Here is a 21,344-nt window from a genome sequence, read left to right on the forward strand (position 1 = left end):
TGTGCTCCAGCTTCTTGGAGCCACAGGTGAGAAGTGGGTGGAAGGTGGACCCAAAGGTAGATGCGCAGCCCTGAGAAGGGGTCTGCAGTCCTCCCACCAGAGGGGCTGGGCCTCCCTGAACACCCCACAGCCCAAGCACCTACTGTGCACAGACCACAAGGCACAGACTCCATCTATAATCCAAATGGCCGGGGAGCCTATTAATCTTGGTTTGGGGCAATATTTTTCTAATTTAGTCTTTCTGCACATCAGTGCTTCAGTGGGACCAGGAGGACGTGGCTTCTCTCCATCATTGCTGGTAGCAACCCATACTTTCTTGTCCCATTCAGCTCTTCCATGTGCTATTCCATCGGTCCTCCATGGAGGAGGCCCTCACCTGCCTGGGGCCTTCCTCTGTCTGGTGAGCACAAGCATGACCCGTGGGCTGTGTGTAGGGCATCCTTCCCTCTCCCTTGCTGCATGACTGTCCTGCTTACTTTTCTGAGCCTTTACAGCCCTTCTTAACCAAAGATCACTGTGGCAGGTACATGGCAGCCATTCTGTGCCCACCGTGTGCCTTTCTCTTGCCCCTTGCATCCACCAACCGGGATTCTTTAGCAATCGAGGTGTTCTGAGACCCACCACCCCCATCTACCATGGGACCACTGTAAGTCTGCATTTCTGTGTCGAGGAATATTCTAAATGTGTGTAAGCTGTACCAGGAGACTCTGGGTTTGTAGCTCTGTGATGGGTCATGGCTGAGACAGGAGAACAGGCTCCCACTGGTAGCACTTCTCCCTTGCCACCCTCTCCGTGGGCTTCTTTGTCATTTCTAAGAACAAAGCTGAGATATAGTAGCAGCAAAGGTGGTACATGGCGTGGGGCCGGCCATGGGGCCCCGGGAGACACTGGGGCTGGAGAAAAAACAAAAGGAGCAGACTTTGTGCTCCTGTCTGGCATGGTCGGTTTGCTTTCCCCATTAAAGTGTGAGCCTCTTGAGGGCAGGGACCTAATCTGTTGCTTTTCTTTGTCTGCCTGCGCCTAGCATGGTACTTGGCATGTAGTACTTAATGTTTGGTGATCAGCTGACTGACTGAATGACGGTCAAGGACCCCAGTAATTGCTGTCTACTCTCTGATGGAGCTGGGGCTGAGATGGCCCCCACGCAGCAGAGGAAGCAAGTGAGACAGGGGGCTGGCACGAACCGAGCAGAAGAATGGCCCTTTCTCGTGAATATTTGCATGCACTCTAGAGAAGCATCTCCCCTTCTGTGTGCCATTGGAGGGGGCTCTAGAAGGGAGGGGATCCTGGTTCAGGTGAGGGGTCCTGGCTCAGAGCCCCCATGGCACTGTCCTTGCTGGAGTGCAGGGATGCATATTTATTTATTTACAGACACCAGAGGGATGGGCCTTTCCCAGGTGAAGGAGGCCTATGCCATCTGCATTATCATGCGGGAGGCATCAGCACATCCGTGTGTTACTGGATTGTCAGAAAGGAAATCTTGATGCCCATGGTCCTAAGGAAGGGAGTGCCTCAATTAACTGGACCCTTGATTGATGGCAGGCCAGGAGGAGAGCTCTCTAGAAGCTCTGGGGATGCCAGCTTCTCTCAGATAATGACTCTGCTCCCCCTTTATCTGGGCGGTCCTGGGGACAGAAGTGCATGCTGCCTGCATTGTGTCTGGGGCTGAGAAGGACACTGTCTTCTGTGACCCTTGTCACCTCACAGCCATGCTTTGAGAGCTAAGATGACGGGAAGAAGCCATTCTTCTGAATGGGGAGAGCGAGTTAGTCTTAGAATGTGAGATGAGTGGTACAGTGGGCTAACAGGGTCTCAGGCTGACCTCTCTCACACCACCAGGCTGTGGGCATTTGTGCCAGATGGACAATGCTGGCCAGCATTGTGGGGTGGGGGTGCTAATGACTAGAGAGGAAAAGGGTAGGGGGAGAAGGAAGTCACAAGGCTGCTCCAAGGCGCTAGGCTTGTCAATGTGATCCTTGACAATGTCTGGCTTTGGCCTTCCCCCATCCCTGGTGGGCTGAGGACAGGTGATTCAGCCTTAGGTGGGTCTCAGCTTGGGAAGAGTTGAAGGGAGGGCCCTGGAGAGTCTCCCTCCAAGGGATTCTGTGGGCACCCACCTCTCCAGACTGTCTGTCTGGAGGTTGTTTATATCCCTGCACCCCCCACCTCTGTGCCCAGGAACCTGGAGGCCAGGCGGTAACGGCCACTCCTACTGGGCCCCCCAACAGAGAGAGGCAGGGTGCTCCCCACCTCTGCACAGGTACGTGGAGAACGGAGAAGCTGGGCTAGGGCATTGCCTGGGCCCTGCAGCTCCCTGGCTGTTCCTCACTGGTGTTTTGCTTGTAAGATAAACTTGTCAAGCTGATGGCAAAGGATATAAAAAATGGTCAGCTCTGTCTTGCCAACGTCCTTGCGGAATATCAGCGGGGATTTCTTTGATGGATTTTAGTCAGTGGCTCTGGTATATACTGTGCTGAGGAGTGTTTACACTCTCTCTGTAGAGCACAAACACACTGTGAGAGTGCGATGCTCTGAACGCACAACCAACTCTTGATTAGAGGAAGGCCAGGCTTCCAGTCTGGGCGACTTCCAAGCATGCTTCTTCAAGGCAGCTCCTGAGGACGGGAAGGCCTTCCTAAAATACGGCCTCTGCCACCTTACTTAGGCCATCCTGGGTGACCCAGGGCAAGTCTTCTGGGGGAAAGGGAGCATATGAGAGCAGCCCACGGCAGGGGGTGGGACATCTCAGGGAAGAAGGGAGGGATCCCTGATCCAGAGCCATGAGGAACCTCAGCAACTATCCAGGTCAACTATCTCAAGCACGTCAATGAACCATGTATTGAGTACCTACCATGTGCCAGGTCCTGCACTAAGCACCAGGGATATAAAGAAAGGCAAAAGATAGCCATGTCCTCAAGGAGCATACAGTCTAAGCAAAAATGGAAACAACCAGAGAAAAACACAGTAGAGACAGATAAGCTGGAGACAACCGGGAGGGGAAGGCATCAGCACTGAGGGCGACCAGGAAAGGCTTCTTGGAGAAAGTGGGGATTCCAGCTGGGACTCAAAGGAGGCCAGGGTAGCCAGGAAGGAGGGGGAGCCAGAGTAGGTGCCCCCAGAGGCACTGAGTGTCCTGTCCCCAGTCCTCTAGGCAATCAGAGGCAGGAGTGGGTCCTTGGCCACCAGCCCAGACCAGAGCTAGAAGGAGGAGACGGAGACTGGAGAGAGGAAGAGCCGGCTAAAAAGGACCTGGTCACCCAGCCTGTCCAGGCCACAGCACATCATCTTGGCTGGGTAGCTTTGGGGAGCTGCTCCCCAGGGAAAAGTGATTTATAGAGCACCTACTGTGTTCCAGGTACCGTGTGCTAAGCACTTTTTACAGATATGATTTCATTTAATCCTGAAAACCACCCTGTAATGTAGCTGCTATTATTATCCCTATTTTACAGTTGAGGAAACTGAGGCAAACAAGTGAAGTGACTTGCCCAGGGTCACACACCTAGTATTAGGCTCAGTGTTCTATTCATCAGCTGCTCAGGGATTTTGGGCACTGGAAGGGAGGCTCCTGTCCTCACCTGACTCCCTAGTGCTGATGCTGGTGGATGGGGGGAAATTTGAGAGGAAATGAGCATATCTTCCCCACTTCCCCTGCCTGGCCCCTCCAGTCACATGATGAGGCTGGGTGAGGCAGGGGGGCTAGGACATCCCCTTGCTCTCCTTGGTCCTGAGGAGCTCACATTCTAATGGGGGAAGGGGAGAATGTGATCAGATGGGGATCTGAGGCAGCTGGGCAGGGGAGGCGGGTGCAGAACTGAGCCCTGGCAGCCCAGCTGAGGGGACCCTGGGGAAAAGTGGCTGAGCTCTTTGAAGATGTCTGGTGTTCCCCTTCTGCCAGAGTCCTGTGGCAGTCTGAATGGCATTTTCTGTATCATTATCATCAGATCTGCCAGTCTCCTTGCTAATCTAAGAATGGTTATGGGGTCTGGGTCCTTTGGGCCTTCCTGCTGTCTCAGTTTTCCATAGTTCTCTTCCCTCTCAGTCTGTTCCATGATCACTTTGCTCCCTGGTGTCCATAAAGCTCTTCCAGAGGCCAGGAGGCCGTACAAAGGCACTAGCCAGGAGGGCGTGTACTGTAATTTGCTCATGATCTCGGTACAAAAATATTGCCCTTTGGCAAGACCAGGATTGATGCTGGATCTTAGGAGATGAACTCCCCAAAGAGAATTCCTGGCTCAGTCTCTGCCAACTTTGCTGTCAGGTTTCGGGGAGCTTGGCACGCTCAGTGCTGGTCCCACATTCTACGTGAGGCATTCAGCCAAATGGAATCTCCAGCTGGGGCAGCTGGGGAGAGTTGTGAGAAGCCTCACCCCTGGCCCAGCCCCACCACAGCTGGGCTCTTGACCTGACTTTCAGCTTCATTTTACTCAATGGCCAGGCCCAGGCTCTTCCTTCTTTCCACTTGGTCCATTCCATAGCCATAGTTTTAGATTTTCAGGGCATCTTGGGGGCTGAGGAGGTGGGTGCTGAGAGGCAGCTAGAGGAGTATGGACCAGGGGTGTTGGGCAGGGGCTCCTCTCCTGCTCTGGTGGCTGAAGAGGTAGGAGCAGATGACCTCTAAGAGCTCTCCTAGCTCTGAAGTTATGGGGGACCCAAAGCTTAACTGGACAGAGACCTGAGGGAGGTGAGAAAAACCTCAGGCAGCTCATTTCCTTTTTTTTTTTTTTGGTGAGACAATTGGGGTTAAGCGACTTGTCCAGAGTCACACAGCTAGTAAATGTTATGTGTCTAAGGCAGGATTTAAACTTGGGTCCTCCTGACTCCAGGGCTGTGCTCTATCCACTGTGCCACCTAGCTGCCCCTAAGGCAGCTCATTTCAACTTTTATTGAGTACCTCCTGCAAGAGCTTGGGGGCAGAAACAGAGACATAGACAATCCTGCTTTGTGCCTCAAGAGGCTTCTGTTCTGGGGGAACACAACCTGTGTACAGATCCCTATAACAAGGCCAGAGTGGAAGGCTTCCTGGGGAAGGATCCCTTCTCTTTTGGCTCAGACCCTCAGCTGCCAGGGGCATCATCCCCGTTATTTAGCCCCAGTGTCAGACAAAGAGAAGGTCTGAGTGCCTGCTCTACCACTAACTTGCCATGTGACCTTGGGCAAGTCACTTCCATTCCTTGGTCCCTGTTCGAAAGGATGTGGTTGGAATAGCCAGCTGGGGTTTAGATCTGGAAGGGCCCCCCTGAGGCCTCTTGGTCCAACACTCTGCTTTTCCCGGTGAGGTCACAGAGGCTCGGGACTTCCCCAAGGGCACTCCGTTAGAGCTGGGATTTGGACTCGGCTCCTTCCTCTCCCTCCCCACCTAGCCTCCCTGGATCCTTCGTGTCATTGTCCACGGGTAGTTCTCTTGGGTGATATTTCGTGTTTCCTTCTCACTGATGCCTGCGCTAAAAAGGAATGTAAGCCGGCTCCTTTGAAGGGAGGGAGAGCCGGAGCGCGCGTTTGCATCCCTGCACTTAACGGTGCATCGCCAGACACCCAGCAGACCCTTAATAAGGGCGGGGGGAGGAATGAATAAATGAATGCATGCATGCGTGCGTGCCCGCCTGCCTGCGCGCACAGACCATCCTCCCATCTTCTCCCTGCCTCCACTCCAAGCCCACCCACCATCCCAGGGTCCAACCCACCCTCTTCAATCCCGGGGCTACGGAGGGGCTTTTCCTTCCCAACTCTGTGTGTGTGTGTGGGGGGTGGGGTGTTGCTGAACAGCCCCCGAGTCACAGCCCGCCGCTCCCCTCCCCATCCTGGCTGGATGAGCCTTGGGTTAGGATCTCAGGATCGTCTCCCGTTTCCGGGCCTCAGTCTCCCCACCTGTAAAATAAGGGAGTGGGGTTAGATGGCACCTAGGGACTCTTCAGCATCCTTTGAGGTCTGGGTTCTCATCGAGTTTCCCATTGTCCCCTGAGCGCCCCTGGGAAAGGGCCTTACCCTCCTGAGCCTCAGTTTCCCCCTTTGTAAAAGGCCAGCCCCCTTCTCCGCCCAAACACTGATGCGCGCCCCCGCGCCGGGCTCCCGTGCTCGTGCCCGTCGCCGCAGTTGGCAGCCTTCTGGAGAAGCCCCGCCCACATCCCTTGGGCACTTGGCCACGCCCCCTAAGTGCTCGGCTCCGCCCCAGGCCTCTTGGGCTGGGCTGCCGCAGGGTTGATGGCTTGGAGAAGCCCCGCCCACAGGCCTTCCTCTCAGGAGCGTCAGCTGCCAGCTCAGGACCAATAGGAGCGCAGAAGCTCTCTCCTACCCCGCCCAGGACCCGCCTCCTGGCCTCCGGGATCTTCCTTTGGCCACATTGGCCTGGGCTGCCACAGGGCTGAGGGTTTCGGGAAGCCCCGCCCACAAGTCCAACCTCGGAGGCCTCAGCGTCCATATGTTGCCCAATAGGAGCGCAGCGGCCTTCCCCTGACCCGCCCCCTGAGCGCCCGGCCCTGCCTCCTACCGCTGTGGCCTGGGCTGCGGCAGGGCTGAAGGTTTCGGGAAGCCCCGCCCACATATCCTCCCTCAGAGGCCTCCGCGCCAGCGCCGGTCCAATGGGAGCTCAGCGCCCCGCCCCGGATCCGCCTCCAGCCTTCAGGCCCGGCCCCCTGGGCTCCAGGCTCTCTCGCCGCGGCCGCTGGGGTCCGAGCTGCGACAGGCGGACGCTGCGGCCTGGATCAGTCCGAGCAGCGAAGGAGTGTGCGCGCGCGCGCGCGAAGCCCGGGGGCGCGTCCCCGCGGCCGTGACGTCAGGGACACGCCCCCGGGGCCGGGGCGGGACGGGGGCGGCGGCGCGGGCACAGGCAGGCGGAGGGCGCGGGCGCGGGCGCGGGCGCGGGGCCGGCCGGGGCCAGTCGGGCGGCGGCGGCGGCGGCGGCTCGGGGCGCGGGGTTCCGCGCGGACTGAGCGAGGGAGGGACGGCTCTCATGGCGGCCGCGCCGCGCGGCCTCCGGGGACGGTGAGTGACGGGAGCCCACGCGCGCTCACGGGCGAGGGCTCGGGGGCCCGTGGGGAGGGGAGGTGGGGGGACCGGGGAGGGGGCGGCCTCACCCCCCCGCCCTCCGCGGGGGGGGACCCAGCTTCATCCTCCGCACTCCTCAAGGGGTCCTGGGGTCCCGCCCGTGGGGTGTCCACGCGTGGGCTCCGCGGAGGATCCTCCCCCCCCCCCGCCCCATCCATTCCTCGGTGTCCCCGGTGCCCCCGGTGCCTGGAGCCTCGGACGGCCCCGCGTGCGTGCTGCGTGCTGGACAGGGTATGTGTGCACGTCTGCATCGGGTGTGTGTGTGTGTGTGTGTGTGTGTGTGCGCGCGCGCGCGCGCGCGCTGGGAGCGGGGCGATCCGCGGACACTGGGTTCGAGTGTGGCCTCCGCCGACCCCCAGGGCCGGGCAGCCTCGAGGACGGCCACCTGCTTGGGCAGAGGGAACGTCCTCCTCGGGGATTCCTCTGCCCGGCCTCGGCGCCTCCATAGAGCTTCTCTTCTAAGCTCCCATCGGGGCCCCTGCCCAGCGCCCCAAAGAGCCAGCAGGACCCCGACCTGCAAAGGTGCCCCCGGGCACTGCCAAGGTTGGGCACGGAAGCTAGCTGCAGACACATGGTGAGTGAGCCCGGGCTCTCCGTTGGGCTCCGATGCTATTTTCTACCGACCCCCTCCCCAACACACTGGGGGGGATCCCCCAGAACTTGTCTCGTTCCCTCTTCAATCTGGTGCCTTTGCCAGGCTTACAAAGACACACCCCGCCCCCACCTCAATGCTGCATTTTGACAGCTTCGGGCAGGAGGACAAGCGCATCCCACCTCCGAGCCTGGGCATCCGAGCCTGTGTGGCCGCGGAGTCGGGCCGCCTTTGCCGATGCTTATGAAGGAGAGGTGATGTGGAAGAGCCCCCCCCCCCGCCCCTCCTTCCTTCCTTCCTTCCTTCCTTCCTTCCTTCCTTCCTTCCTTCCTTCCTTCCTTCCTTCCTTCCTTCCTTCCTTCCTTCCTTCCTTCCTTCCTTCCCTCCCTCCACCCACTCCTCAGGCACTAGAGAAGGACCTGTTTTAGGATGCCGGCAGGCAGGTATATGTATACAGCTAGGGAATCGAGGCACAAGTAGAGTGAGGCTGCTGTTAGGAGCTGGACTGGACACCGGAGTATTTACAGGGTCGGGACTGAGGCAAGGAAAGTCAGAGGAGGTACCTTAGGGTCGAGTCAGAGCCCTAAGGTGTGGTTGGCCAGTGACAGACAGCCAGGCATGGTCCAATGGGAGTTTCCTGAGGTGAAGTTTGAGCGGCCTCTACAGCGAGCAGGGAGGCCTCTGCAGAGAGGAAGCAGTGCTGAGAAGGACGGTAGCCTGGCCCTGGTAAACTGATGACAGCCAGGCCTGGTGGGCAGCAGCGGTGGTGATGAAGTCATTCCAGGGATGGCTCCGGAGACTTAGCTGTTTGGACACAGAAAGGGGGCAGTCTGACTAAGAGGCCGGACTCCTGCCCTTGGGGAGGGGCCAGGGGCCAAAGAGATGCCGACCTATTTGGAATACAGTGAATGCTGTTATCTTATATGGCTTATGTCTTCTTCATATTGCAAGGAAACTGAGACGTCCCCCCCCCCCCCGGTTTACCCTAGCTGAAGAGGAAAGTAGGGTTCTTTTTGCCCAGCGCTTAATTAGCTGACATCTTAGAGAGTCTTAGATCGGTATCTCTGCTTGTCTTTGTGCAGTTTGGGCTGTGAAAAAGAGAAGGGTCTAGAAGTGTCTGTGTGCTTGTCATTTGGCTTGTCTGAGGGGAACCTTGGTGCCTGGGGGACTGCAGAAGGCAAAAAAATCAACAACTCTGCCCCTCCCCTCCCATTGCCCTCGGCCATAAGCTGGATTTATGCTCCTTTTCAATGTCATGTTCAGCGGTTAAAAAATGTGGTTAGGTTGGCGACAAATGTGAGAAATACACTGGAGAAAGGTATTTTGAGAAAGAGCTTCATCTGAGTAGCATCTAGGAGGCTTATGTCAGGGTCCCGGACCTAGAGCTGGCAGGGGCCTCAGAGGTCCCCCAGGCCAAACTCTTTATTTTACAAAAGAAGAAATTGAGGCCCTGCGACGTGGAGCGGCTGGGGATGCCGGCTCCTAGGTGAAGGGCTGGCCGCTGAGGCCCCGCCCCGTTGTTCCCAGAGCAGCTGCCCAGGGTTAGGAAGCCCGAGGCAGGACTCCTCTCAGCACAGACTGACTCTTCTTTCCCACAGGATCATTCCTTGTTGGGCCAGTTGTGGTCAGTTTCGATTAAGGTTCAGAGACTGACTAAATTGTTTTAAAATGAGAAAAGTTATCTTTGATGTGCTCTATAATGTTTACTCTTAACATCAAAAATTAGGTTTTTCTTAAATTCATAAACTTGGCTCTCTTCCCGGTGCCCAGTTGAGTGGTATTTTATCCTTGCATAGTTCCACATGAGTAACTGTGCGTGTCCCACCTTGTGAGCTCTGACCATGCCCTGTGTGGCTCTGCCCGTTTCAGGATCCTTAGTGGAAGGGGAGGGCGCCCTGGGCTGCAGCCACTGCCGCATGCCCCAGGCACCCAGCAAGAGACAGGCTTTATGGCCTAAGCAGCATCCCAAGAACAGAACTGACCAATAGGAGGGGTCTCTTTGGATGGGGCTATTTACTTTTCCCTTCTGCTTACTGGCAGGGCCTGGGAGCAGCTGGAGGAAAGGAGGTAGGTTTCCTTCTCATTGAAAGGGGCTAGAACTTTTTTTAGGACAGTGATCTACAGCCTTAGGGTAGGGACAGTCCCCTCTCCCAGAGACCCCCAGCCCAAATCCCCCAAGCCCATTGCCGTTGATTGACTTCTGGCCTCTCAGCGGCCCTCCCAAGGGTTAGGGGTTGTGCTCAGGGGCTGCCCAGCCCTGCCATTCTTTGCTAACACAGTGCTTCTGTAGAGATGGCACACGGGCTTTGTGTGGCTGTCTTCCTGACAAAAGTGTTGATGGGAGTCTTTTGAGACCTGGATTCCTCATGGGTTACTAGGAGGAGAGACTCTATTCACAGAACTTGGGGCAGCTTGGGGAGTGGGCAGAGGACTTGGGTTCAAATTTTGCCTTTGACACTTGCTGCGACATGCGTGATCTTGGACAGCCTTGTGACAAACTGAATGTGAGCGGGAATAAGCAGAGGGTGACATTGACCCGAGTTACTAAGCATCTCTTTGATGGAGGTCGTTGTTTACCTATTGACCAGGACCGTGGTTAGTCAGACCAACGACCCGGAATCGAAATCCTCCTCTTCGGATCCTCTCCTGGAGTGCTTGGCTGCTATGTGGCCTTTTCCAAAGTGATGCCCGTTGACTCTGAGGTCTTGGTGATTTCTGACCAAGCCGAGGAGGGCTGAGCCTGGGCTTCCTGGTCCTGCTGCCAGTGCTATCTGAGGTGGCCCGGCAACTTGTTGGAGCCTCTCTGATTGGCACAGATGGGCCCCATTGATTTTCTCCAGCTTAGCTGTGCCATCTGTTCCTCTGGGCTCTGTGTTTGGGCCCCATGGTTTCAGGGGTATCGGGCTCAATGAAACTGCCTGGGAACACTGGGAAAGTGAGCCTGCCTGGGCGCGGTGGCCTCCTCGCCATTGAATGTGAATATTAAGGCCAGGCTGTCTCAGGGCTGGCTTTTTTTCAGTCTTTTAACACACATAATAAAAGTGTAGCTGACGTCTGTAATTTGCTTCCTGGAGTCTTCTGGCTGCTCGGCGGGGGAGCTCACACTTTTACCTTTCCTTTTTCACCTTTTGAGGTAAAAAGAGCTAAAATGTTTTAAAATAAAAGTTGCTACTTTAAAGCTTCTGAATCTGGATTTGGAATCTGCCTCAACCTGAACTGTGTGTCTGAAGTCCTCTGTAAGTAAGGCGGGCTGACTGGGCACCCCAGCATTGAGGGTTTGGGGAAAACCCCGTTTTTCATGTGGGCTGTTTGCTTCTGTGTTGTCTCCAGATGTAAATCTTCCATTTTCCTCTTGTCGAATTAAGGACTTAGGACTTGGGGTGTTCTTCCCCAGAGTCCGGCTCTGGCCTGAGGCGGGAGAGGTTAAGTAAGCTTCCCAAGGTCACACAGTGAGTAAGCTTAAGAAGTAGGACACTGAACGTGGCTCCTGTCTCCAATCGCTTTGTGTCATGGCCCATAACAGGAAGCTGAGGGAGGATTTGGGAAATGGCAGATTGTATTTTACGGATGAGAAAACTGGCAAGTCCAACGAGCAAGCATGACTCCCCCTTCCCACGGGTCAGGCCCGACCCAGAGGGGTCCTACCTGCCAGGTGCTTACAAGCTTTTATGGAGCGCCCACTACGGGCCAGAACACTACAAAGGCCGCCTGGCTTAATCCTCAGGACAACCTGGTGAGAGAGGCGCTTTTGTAGGGAGGCTCAGTAACTCCATTAGGGCTACCCAGCTAGTAAGTGGTCAAGGTTGGGATTTGAATTCAGCTCTTCCTGGCTCCAGGCTCCCTGGCACCACCTGGCTGCCTCCGGCTGTACAAACAAGGTTCAGCAGTGGGGATGGGAGGCAAGCTGAGAGGGAAGGCCCACAGATAGGCTGATTCTCTGCTTCTCCAGCCAGGACTTCTGGCACAAGGCAAAGCTGCTTCTCTGTGTTTTCATTTGTTACTGAACATTTGAAAAGAAATTCCAAAGTAGGATGAAGGCTGCCCCAGGAGACAGGCCGGACACAGGGTCACTGAGCCTGTGGAGCCCGAGGAGGCCACACGCAGGAATGAGAGCAGCTGAGGTTGTGTCATGCTTTCGGCTGCATAGCAGAATGCTTTCTTCGAAGTGCGATGTGGGGAAGGGGGGCAGTTATTTAATTACGTTTTCCTAGGAATGTCTCATATTTGGGTATGACTCTACAGTTTGCAATCCTGTGTGATTTTTATCAACCCATTCTGCAGATAAGGAATCTTGAGACTCAGTGAAGGCAGTGGCAGAACCTGGGTCTAGACCATGCTAAGGAAGTCATGACCTTCAGGGTAGGTGAATTACCCAGCTAAAGGGAGGGTTTTAGGAAAGCCAAAGTAATACTGACTTACATGGGTAGTGGTTCAGTGATATTTCAATGAACATCAAAAGCAGCAAAGCAAACGAGAATGTCAGCATCTTGATATAGGTTCCCATTTTTGCCAACCATGGGTTTTGCGCAGCGTAGGTGTTTAATAATTGTTTGTTGCTTGAATGTTGTCGAGAGCTCCTTCACCTAAGGGGAAGTTGGGTGCCCGGCATCGGCAGAGTGTTAGTTCCCAGCCTAAGCTAGGGTGCTGTCCAGAATGACCAGGCTTCCGGGGTTGCCACTGGCCTCGGGGAGGAGGAGGAGATGACTAGTGCCTGCTGAGACTGCCCGGGAGAGAGTGAATGCCCGTCTCGGGATTCCTTCCTCCGCCTTCTCCCTGAGGTTTCCCAGAATAGAATGGGTTGTTGGCCCCCTCTTTTTGGTTAACTGAGCTGGTAGTGTGTCCAAAGAGCACAGTGGTACTACGCTTTCCCCTCTCCCTGAACTGTATGTGCTCAGTTTTGGTTTCCACTCTGAGGTTCCTGGAGAATTTGGAGACATTTCAGAGAAGAGTCACCCAGAGGTTGGAAGAGGGGCCTCAAGGAAGGTTGATGCATTTGGAGTTGAGTCCTAAGCCAAGGATGCTGAGTGAGGGAGGACAGAGAGCCCCATTCTGGAGGAGGGGAGACCTGAGCTATGGGACCCCAGGGCAGGCCATTGCCTATGAGATGAGGAGGTAGGACAAGGAAACATCAAAGAGTCATTTGTTTCACAGGTATTTATGGAGGGCCCCTCATTTGCCAGGCACTCCCGGGCCAGGGCCTAGGGACCTCCTGGCCTTCCCAGGAGGAGAGAAAATTCACTTCAGTTGCAGCCTGAGATGGCTTTGCCTGTGCACAAACTCTGCTTCCTGGGATTGCTGGTGTCCCTTCTGTGCTGCCAGGTGAAAGGACCCCTCCTTCTTCTGGGAGCACAGACACCCTGAGAGACTCAAGCCCTGCCCCTGCCCCTTCCTTCCAGAACCCTCCCAGCCACATGGCTCCCTGGCTGACTGTTCTGGCTGCTGACTCTGCTGAGAAGTGATCTTGTGTCTGAGGGGTGGCCCCGTATCTGAGGAGTGGCCCCATATCTGAGGGGTGGCCCTGTATCTGAGGGGTGGCCCTGTATCTGAGGAATGGCCCTGTATCTGAGGAGTGGCCCTGTATCTGAGGGGTGGCCCTGTATCTGAGGAATGGCCCTGTATCTGAGGGGTAGCCCTGTATATGAGGAATGGCCCTGTATCTGAGGGGTAGCCCTGTATATGAGGAATGGCCCTGTATATGAGGAGTGGCCCCGTATCTGAGGGGTGGCCCCGTATCTGAGGAATGGCCCTGTATCTGAGGGGTGGCCGTGTATATGAGGAATGGCCCTGTGTATGAGGAGTGGCCCTGTATCTGAGGGGTGGCCCTGTATCTGAGGGGTGGCCTTGTATCTGAGGGGTGGCCCTGTATATGAGGAATGGCCCTGTATCTGAGGGGTGGCCGTGTATATGAGGAATGGCCCTGTGTATGAGGAGTGGTCCTATGTCTGAGGAGTGGCCCTGTATTGGGGCCTGGGCTAAGGGAGCCTCATTGGTTTGGTTCAGTTTGGCTCTAGGTGACATGTTGGAGTAGCACTTTCTTTTCATCATTCATTCATTCATTCATTTATTTTATTTTTTGGTGAGGCAGTTGGGGTTAAGTGACTTGCTTAGGGTCACACAGCTAGTAAGTGTGTCTGAGGCTGGATTTGAACTCAGATCCTCCTGACTCCAAGGCCGGAGCTCTATCCACTGAGATACCTTGCTGCCCCCAGCACTTTCTTTTCAATAACAATTTTTTAAAATTACAGAGGCTTTTAAGATTGCTCACAGACAAATATATTCTGTTAAACCTAGTTGAAAGGTCATTTCAGAAATACCTGAGAAATTTAAAGGTCAGAATCGTTGACTGTTAGAGCAGGAAAGTCCTTAGATAATAACAGTGTGCATTTCTATAGGGCTTTAAGGACTGTAAAGTGTAGGTGCCGTTGTTATCCCCATTTTACAGATGAGGAAATTGAGGCACACAGAGGTGAAATGAGCCCAGGGCCCCACAGCTTGTCACTGGTCTAAGGCAGAATTTGAGCTCAGGCCTAACACTCTGCACAGTGGTACCACCTAGCACCCCAGCTGCCCAGACAGTGTCTGGTCCAGATCCCTCTGTGGATGCAGAGCAGTGGGTGGCCCCGGAAACCAGGCTCTTGTGGGCCAACCTTGGAAACTGTCAAAGAGTGTGCATGGCTGCCCCGATGCGCAATGGGGGAAGTCACTCCTACAGAGTAAGTGCTTCCTTTTCCTTGAATTGATCTTGACAGTGAGCCTGCTTAGGAAAATGGCCCTGACTCCACCCCCCAGGAGACTGGACACTGCATTACCATCCTTCCTGCTGCTTCCCAGAGACTGACGGGACGCTTGCATCGTCCATCCTCTGGCACGGACTGTTTTAAAAATCAACATTTGTGGAAGGGGAGCTGGGGGAGGAGCCCCCATTCCTGCCCTCGTGCGTGTGATCCATGGCCAGAATCTTGGATTGGGGCTTATGGGCTTGGGGGATCCAAGCTCCGGAACTAGAGCCAGGCCCGTGGGGGACATCAGCGCCTGAGTGCCTCATCTGGCAGATGAGGGCATGGAACAACTGAGAAGGGGAGTGACCTTCTCAGGGTCACCCAGCCTGGGAGGATCTGAACCCAGGACTGGCTGACCTGATTCCACCACATTGCCTCTCAAAGCAATTCAGTCCAGTTCAGCCAACACTTACTGAGCACTGAGTATGTGCCAGACCCTCTGCAGACCAAGGAATAGGTGAAAAACCATTCCCTGCACTCCAGTCACCTGGAAGGATAGAATGCCTGCCCAGATCCAAATCAGTGAGAGCTGATTTGTGGGGGACAGATGTGAGCACCTGAGGGCTCAGGGAAGGCTCCCTGTGGGGGCAGATCTCAGATCTGGAGTGACCGCCGGCCCAGCCCCGTGATCCCAGATCTGGAGTGACCGCCAGCCCAGCCCCATGATCCCAGATCTGGAGTGACTTCCGGCCCAGCCCCGTGATCCCAGACCTAGAGTGACCACCAGCCCAGCCCCGTGATCCCAGATCTGGAGTGACCGCCGGTCCAGCCCCATGATCTCAGAGAGGGGCACCCAAGGCCTGAGCCCACACAGGTAGCAGGTGACCCAGGCACGACTCCAAGCCAGTCTCCCTAGCTCAGGGTCCGGCACTTTTTGGGGTGCCCATGAGTCAGTCAGCGGGTCTGGCTTCAGGTCTCTGTTTCTGCTTCTAACTCTCCAGTTGACTTTGGGCTTCTCGATGGGATCCGCCAGTGGGGTCCTTCCAGCCTGGTGATGGATCTTCATGGATTCCCATTTTGGAGGATGGTGAGGGCTCATGAGGCCCTGAAAGGCAGGCATTCCAGGTGTGATTGTTCCTTTTAATAGACGAGGAGCTGTAGCTCAGAGTGATAAGGGCCTGGCTGGGAAGCATGGAAGTGAATGGGAATTAAAACCCAGGTCTTCTGACTCCTTGCTTGTAGCATTCTTTCCCTGCATCTGCCTCTCTGAGCTGAGACGTAACTCCAATGCCCAATAAAAGTACAATATGGCAGTAAAAACAGACTTGCATTGGGGGTAATGATGGGAGCCCCCTGGTCTTCTGGGCCAGGGTCTGGGTGCCCTTGGATAGAGCCTGCATGGGGATGGGCTGGACCCTGGACCACTTCCAGTCCCTCGTAGTCCTGCCTCGAGCTGAAGGACATGAGCAGGTGAGGTTCCTGGTTGGGCCAGACAGGCCCCATTCCTGGGAGCCGTGATGAGACTGATGGGAGGCTGAGCAAGAAGAGCCCTCCACTAGAGGTTCAGAAGGATGGATAACTTCTGCTCACTACCCCTTCCTTCCCATCTCATTGAGCGTTTCTTGTGGGGCTCTCCCAGCTCTCCCTCAGACTCCCTAGAGTTCATGTGTGCATGTGTGTGTGTGCGCGCGCGCGTGTGTGCACGTGTGTGTGCATGTGTGTGTGTGTATCCCCCATGCCCTTCTTGGCAGCCACTAGGGCAGCCACACACACACAGCAATGAGACTGTAGCTTGCCTAGAGATGGCCCTGGTCTAGTAGTTAGGTGGGGCTCCCCCAATCACCCCTCCTCCCCCACTTCAGATGGCATAGACAGCATGTAAGTCACAACCCAATAAGTGTGATGAAAAGCCCTGATTTTCAAGGAGGACATTGTCATAGTAGTTGGGGGGATCCCCCCTCACTCTCACTCCACCCCCAAATATTGAGTAGGCAGGCCTTGTGTTGGGCCGTGATGGGCAGATAGGATTGGAGGAGGATTAGTCATAAGTAAGGGAATGGTAACATGGACAGAGGTTTTGAGGTGGATTGGATTTGAATAGAGGAGTAATTGGAGAAAGCCAGGAAAGGTAGATTTAGGCCAGGTTTTTGAGGGGCCCAAGGCTGGTTTGATGCCTTCATCATAGTATATTGTGTCAAACCCCAAGGGTGACTGGTGGCTGGAATTTGGCCAGGGGATAGACTCCCTGGCATTCATAACATTGTGTTTAAGTCTGAGCTAAACAAAGCTTTTAAATATAAGTAAAACTGATTCTACAGACACCATAAATTCTAAGCAGGTCTCAGTTTGTTTAAAAGGGACAAATCAATTTAAGCAAAATAACCAAAATCTCCTTTTTGCTTCTTTGCCCCTTCTCATTTTTGTCTTGTGTTTTCCGGATTTGTTGCTGCTGGGATTTTTTTTTAGTTATCAGTTTGTGTATTTCCTCTTTCTACTTTCTCCCTTCTGTGTCATGTCATTTGTCTTTCCCATCCCTTTGAATTTGTCACTTCTTGAAAAGCCACCACCAAGCTAGAGACTGTCATGGAAAGCAGCTAGCATGTAGGAAAAGTGGTGGTTGAGATAGAGCCCAAGAGAGGTTTAATCACCCCAAAGCCTCCAGTGTCCATACCCAAGTACACAAAATTTGGTTCATAAGCAATAGGAGCTCGAGATTCTTGGGCAAGGAGGCAAATTTCATGTCAGTGTTATCACTGAATTGGATGGAGTGAGACTTCTGCTTGGAAGATGGCTGTGAGACAAGTAGGTTAGGAAACAGGACTAGGGGCTGGGGAAGGGTAGCATTGGAGGTCATGTGAGGACATCCAGGGACTGGAGGCAGGGCATTGTGTGAAGACTGTTGGTGGCAGAAAAAAATGATATCATCAGTCTATACTACAGACCACCTGGACAGAAAGAGGAACTAGATGGGGAATTTGGGAAAACCCCAAAGCCTGGCATAGTGACCTAGTATAGGAATGGTGGGGAGGCAGGGAAGGGACCTTCTCTCTGAGAGAAGCAGAGCAGCTAATGACTCTTGTCTTGCCTTGGTGGTGATTTCATCCTTCAATCAATAAGGGGTAATTGTCTTCTGGAATGGATTCTCACCAGCTGGAAGGATCTGGTCATTGGGGTAGAAATGATAGGAAACTTTGCCAGAAATGACCTCTCCATCTCTGAGTGTGTGCTAGAGAGGCAAAGAAAGATGGGAAGAGTCTGATGTAGAGGAAAGTGAGGTGGACTACAGAGAATTCTGTAGGGATGGGAAGCTTCCAAATTCTGAAGACACCATGAGCAACAGTTTTGATGAAGAGGGAAAGGTGGGAGTTGTCTGAAGAAACCCAGTAGCCATTTCATTTGGATTTTACCAAGAGATCTCCATACAGTTCCAAGAGCCCTGATGAGGCACCTGCCCACCTGTGTGCCAGGCACTGTGTGTGGTGAGAGTGGATGGAAACAAGGACCAGGGCCAGGAGGGAGACAAAACCAGCTCAGAAGCTGCAGAAAGCTCCAGGCAACAGCAGTGCAATGAAATGATCTTGGGGAGAAGAGGATTGTGCAAACCGGACAAGGATCCCTCTCCTGGGCAGCAGCAGAGAAGGCTGAGCTGCCCAAGTCTTCACTTGTATCTACTTGATCTGTCAAAGAGAAGACAGCCAGACTGAAAAGTGGCTGGTAGGGTCCTCAGGTGAGGGGTGAAGCTGAGTCCTCTGGGCCAGATGGGCTTCTCACAACCTGCAGATTTACTTGTGGAGTTACGGTCAGCGGTATTGTGAGGGGTACTGCAGGGCTGGGGAGAGGCAGAAGGCTTAACAGTTAAAAGAAGTAAATGCCATGGAGTGTAAGTGGTAGGCCAAGGATCCTGGCAGAGTCCTGGGACACATTATTAAAGAGCTGGTTAAGTGATCCCAAAGGGCCATCGTGGCTTCTCCAAGAACAGTCATGCCAGCCTCAGCTCATTCCTTGTGTGATGGATCTCTGGACTGTTAACTCAGAGGAACAGTACGAACAGCTTACCTGGATTTTAGGTGGTAAAGGAGTGAAAAGGCTTACCTTAACCATGTACTTAGGATCAGGTAGTCAGGGAGGATCTGACAGAAAAGCAAGACTGTCTCAGCTCTCCAGCAGCAACCACTCTATGAGGCGTCAGCTGCAGGGTGATGGCAAGGTCCACCGATTGCAAGGGAACAGTGACAAACCTCCAGTCGTCGTTTCCATCCATGAGACCGTATTTGATGCTGAACCTTTGGACTCTGGGAACTTTATTTTCTGGGTCAGCAGTAGCTGTGTCTGCAGAGGTGGCTACCACGTCATGGTTCCACGTCATGTTGTTCCTTGGGATGATGGCTGTGGAGGCTGGTGGTGTGCAGGGGTGGCCACTCCTGAACAAAGTGTCAGATTATGTATCCCATGCTGTCCTTATAGAGAAGATAAAGCAGGATGACAGTGTTGCTAGGTGAATTTGAATTGGCAGAATGCCTGGACCTGAATCATAATCATAAATGGTTCTGTGTCTGCTTGGCAGGAGGCAGGGAGGTCTCTAGTGGAGTGCCCCAGGGTTCTGTGCTTGGCCTGTCCAGTTTCATGTTTTTGTCATCGATCATCAAGAAGACATACATGTCTTGCTTATCAGATTTGCAGGTAAAATAAAGCCAAGAGGGATCATAACATGGCAGTAACGCAGATTCCAAACAGATCTCTGTGGCTGCAGCATTTGTTGGGTTGAATCTAAACAGATATAATTCAGTAGAAAAATGTGTACTCCAACATTTGGGTTTGCCAAATTCCCTCAGTCAGTTCCAGGAGTCCAGGATGAAGGAAGGACAGTGAGATAGTTAAATGGAATCTCTTCCTGTGGGAGAAGCTGCAATTCTGTGATTTTGTGATTGGAAAATGTGAGGATGAGAGTAAAACCCAGGAGGGTCTTTAGAGGGGTGATTAGTGGAAGGAGCTCTGGACCTGGGGTTACGAAGGCCTGGACTCCCACCCTGCCTCTCACTCTTCGTAGTTCTGTGACTTTGATCATCCAGGTAACGTGCTTCACAAATCTCAAAGCCCCAGGTAAATGGCTGGGCTCTACGTGATCATAACTGACTTCCCTGTGCACACTTCGTCGTCGCTAATATGTTTTGGAGAAGGATTTGTACCCTTAGCAATGGTGTGCTTGAAAGAAAGCCTGAGATGGGAAAGAGGTTTTTTTTTGGGGGCTAGGCAGTGGGGTTAAGTGACTTGCCCAGGGTCACACAGCTAGTAAGTGTTATGTGTCTGAGGCCAGATTTGAACTCAGGTCCTCCTGAATCCAGGACCGGTGCTCTATCCACCGCTCCACTTAGCTGCCCCTGGGAAAGAGGTTTTGCTAATGAATCTCTGCATCAGACTACATTTTTGCTGTCATACAATTTGTTGAAAGGTGTAGAAAACATAAGCTCTGACCATAGTTATTTTGATTAGAGAAAAAACCACCACTTGACACTGAAACCATCGAGACTTTATTCTAACAAGGAGTCTGCTTTATTCATTTATTTGTTTATCTATCTATCTATCTATCTATCTATCTATCTATCTATCTATCTATCTATCTATTCATTCATTTATTTATTGGGTGAGGCAGTGGGGTGAAGTGACTTGCCCAGAGTCTCACAGCTAGTGTCAAGTGTCTGAGGCCAGATTTGAACTCAGGTCTTCCTGGATCCAGGGCCGGTGCTCTATGCACTGCGCCATCTAGCTGCCCCAAGGAGTCTGTTTTGCAGACTTGATCCCAAAGTCCTCTGACCCAGGGAGAGGGCTGCAGCACTGTGCTGTGGCATCTTGCCCCCCGATGGTGAGGTCCTCCCCAGATCCTGTGATCTGGATGGTGATGCTGTGCTGATGACCAGGCCCCCAATGCGTCAGGGCTTCCTCCAGGAGTCTGATGGCCACTCACAGTGTCTGTCTGATGACTGCATAGTCAGTGTGCTGGATGAACCTGTAGATGGCCCGGAATTTAATAGGTAGAGAAGGGACTGCAGTCCATTCCCACTAGCCATGGTATGAGGACCGACGTCATCCAGGGAATGGAAGCCTGAAAAAGCTGTTGGGCTGGCTGGGCATGTAGTGAATGAGAGAGGGCAGAAACAGCCTGACTACCCATTTGGTCCCCACAGGGCATCGAAAACCCTAGAGGAGAGTCTTTGACATTGTGGGTGGACCCTTGCTGAAGAATTCCTAGGAAGACATGAGCACAAATAAGTGAATTGTGGTCTGGTTCACAGGACCATGGAAGGGTTGAAAGGGGAGCCCAGAGAGCCATGTTTCTGATTATTAAAGAGCTTGACCAGTTTATGTTCTTTTTGGAATTACCTGCTTAAATCCTTTGGATGGTCATTCCCCTAGAAATGGCTTTTTATCTTTCCAATGTGTGATGATTCTTTTCGATTCTGGATGTCTCACTGATTGTCAGAAGCAGGCTGTTGTCAATGGGTATGAGTTCACTTTCGGTTTTCTTTAGCCTCCTTCTGGGAGATCCTTTCTGTTAAGAACTAAACAGGTGCACATGCCCCTAAATCGTCGATTTTAATGTCCATTTCTTGTCACTTCTGAAGCCTATATTGGCAGAATTGAACGTTTATATTTTGGCAAGGTGAGAAGCAAGCGTAGGCTTCTCTGGCACACTGTCTTGTTGTGGCTGGTTTCTGATGTAAGGCAGATGATGAGGGCTTACAAGTGATGTGTCCAACAGTGTGCTAAGCACAGAACTGCTTAAGGGGGCTGGGCTAAGAACAGGAAGAGACAAATGACCAGTGAAGGAAATCTAGCCTAGTACTGATTGCAGCTTCTTGTATGAGCAGCATTCTGGGAGATACTCTGGGGAACACAGAATTAGAAGACATGGCTCTTTCTCTTGGGGAGAATATAATTTACTCAAGCCGAAAAGATCTCCCCAAATGAAGCAGCTGGTTGGATTGCTAGGTCAC

The 21,344-nt window shown here is 53.4% G+C and overlaps 1 protein-coding gene across 3 annotated transcripts in view; it reads left to right on the top strand.

Annotated features, from left to right (window-relative positions):
• Positions 1–6,871: 6,871 nt before the first annotated feature.
• The window catches only part of ADARB1 (adenosine deaminase RNA specific B1), a 183,349-nt gene continuing 168,876 nt past the window's right edge, over positions 6,872–21,344 (top strand). For 2 of the 3 annotated variants that reach the window (XM_020973319.2, XM_020973322.2), the window contains exon 1: positions 6,872–6,978. The gene's annotated coding sequence lies outside the window, so the exon portion shown is untranslated. Of the gene's footprint in view, positions 6,979–7,199; positions 7,616–21,344 lie in introns of those variants that run through there. The other variant, XM_020973320.2, reaches the window with a different exon arrangement.

Source organism: Phascolarctos cinereus, unplaced genomic scaffold, assembly GCF_003287225.1.
Source record: "Phascolarctos cinereus isolate Bilbo 61053 unplaced genomic scaffold, phaCin_HiC Scaffold_5;HRSCAF=322, whole genome shotgun sequence".
Taxonomy (NCBI): domain Eukaryota; kingdom Metazoa; phylum Chordata; class Mammalia; order Diprotodontia; family Phascolarctidae; genus Phascolarctos; species Phascolarctos cinereus.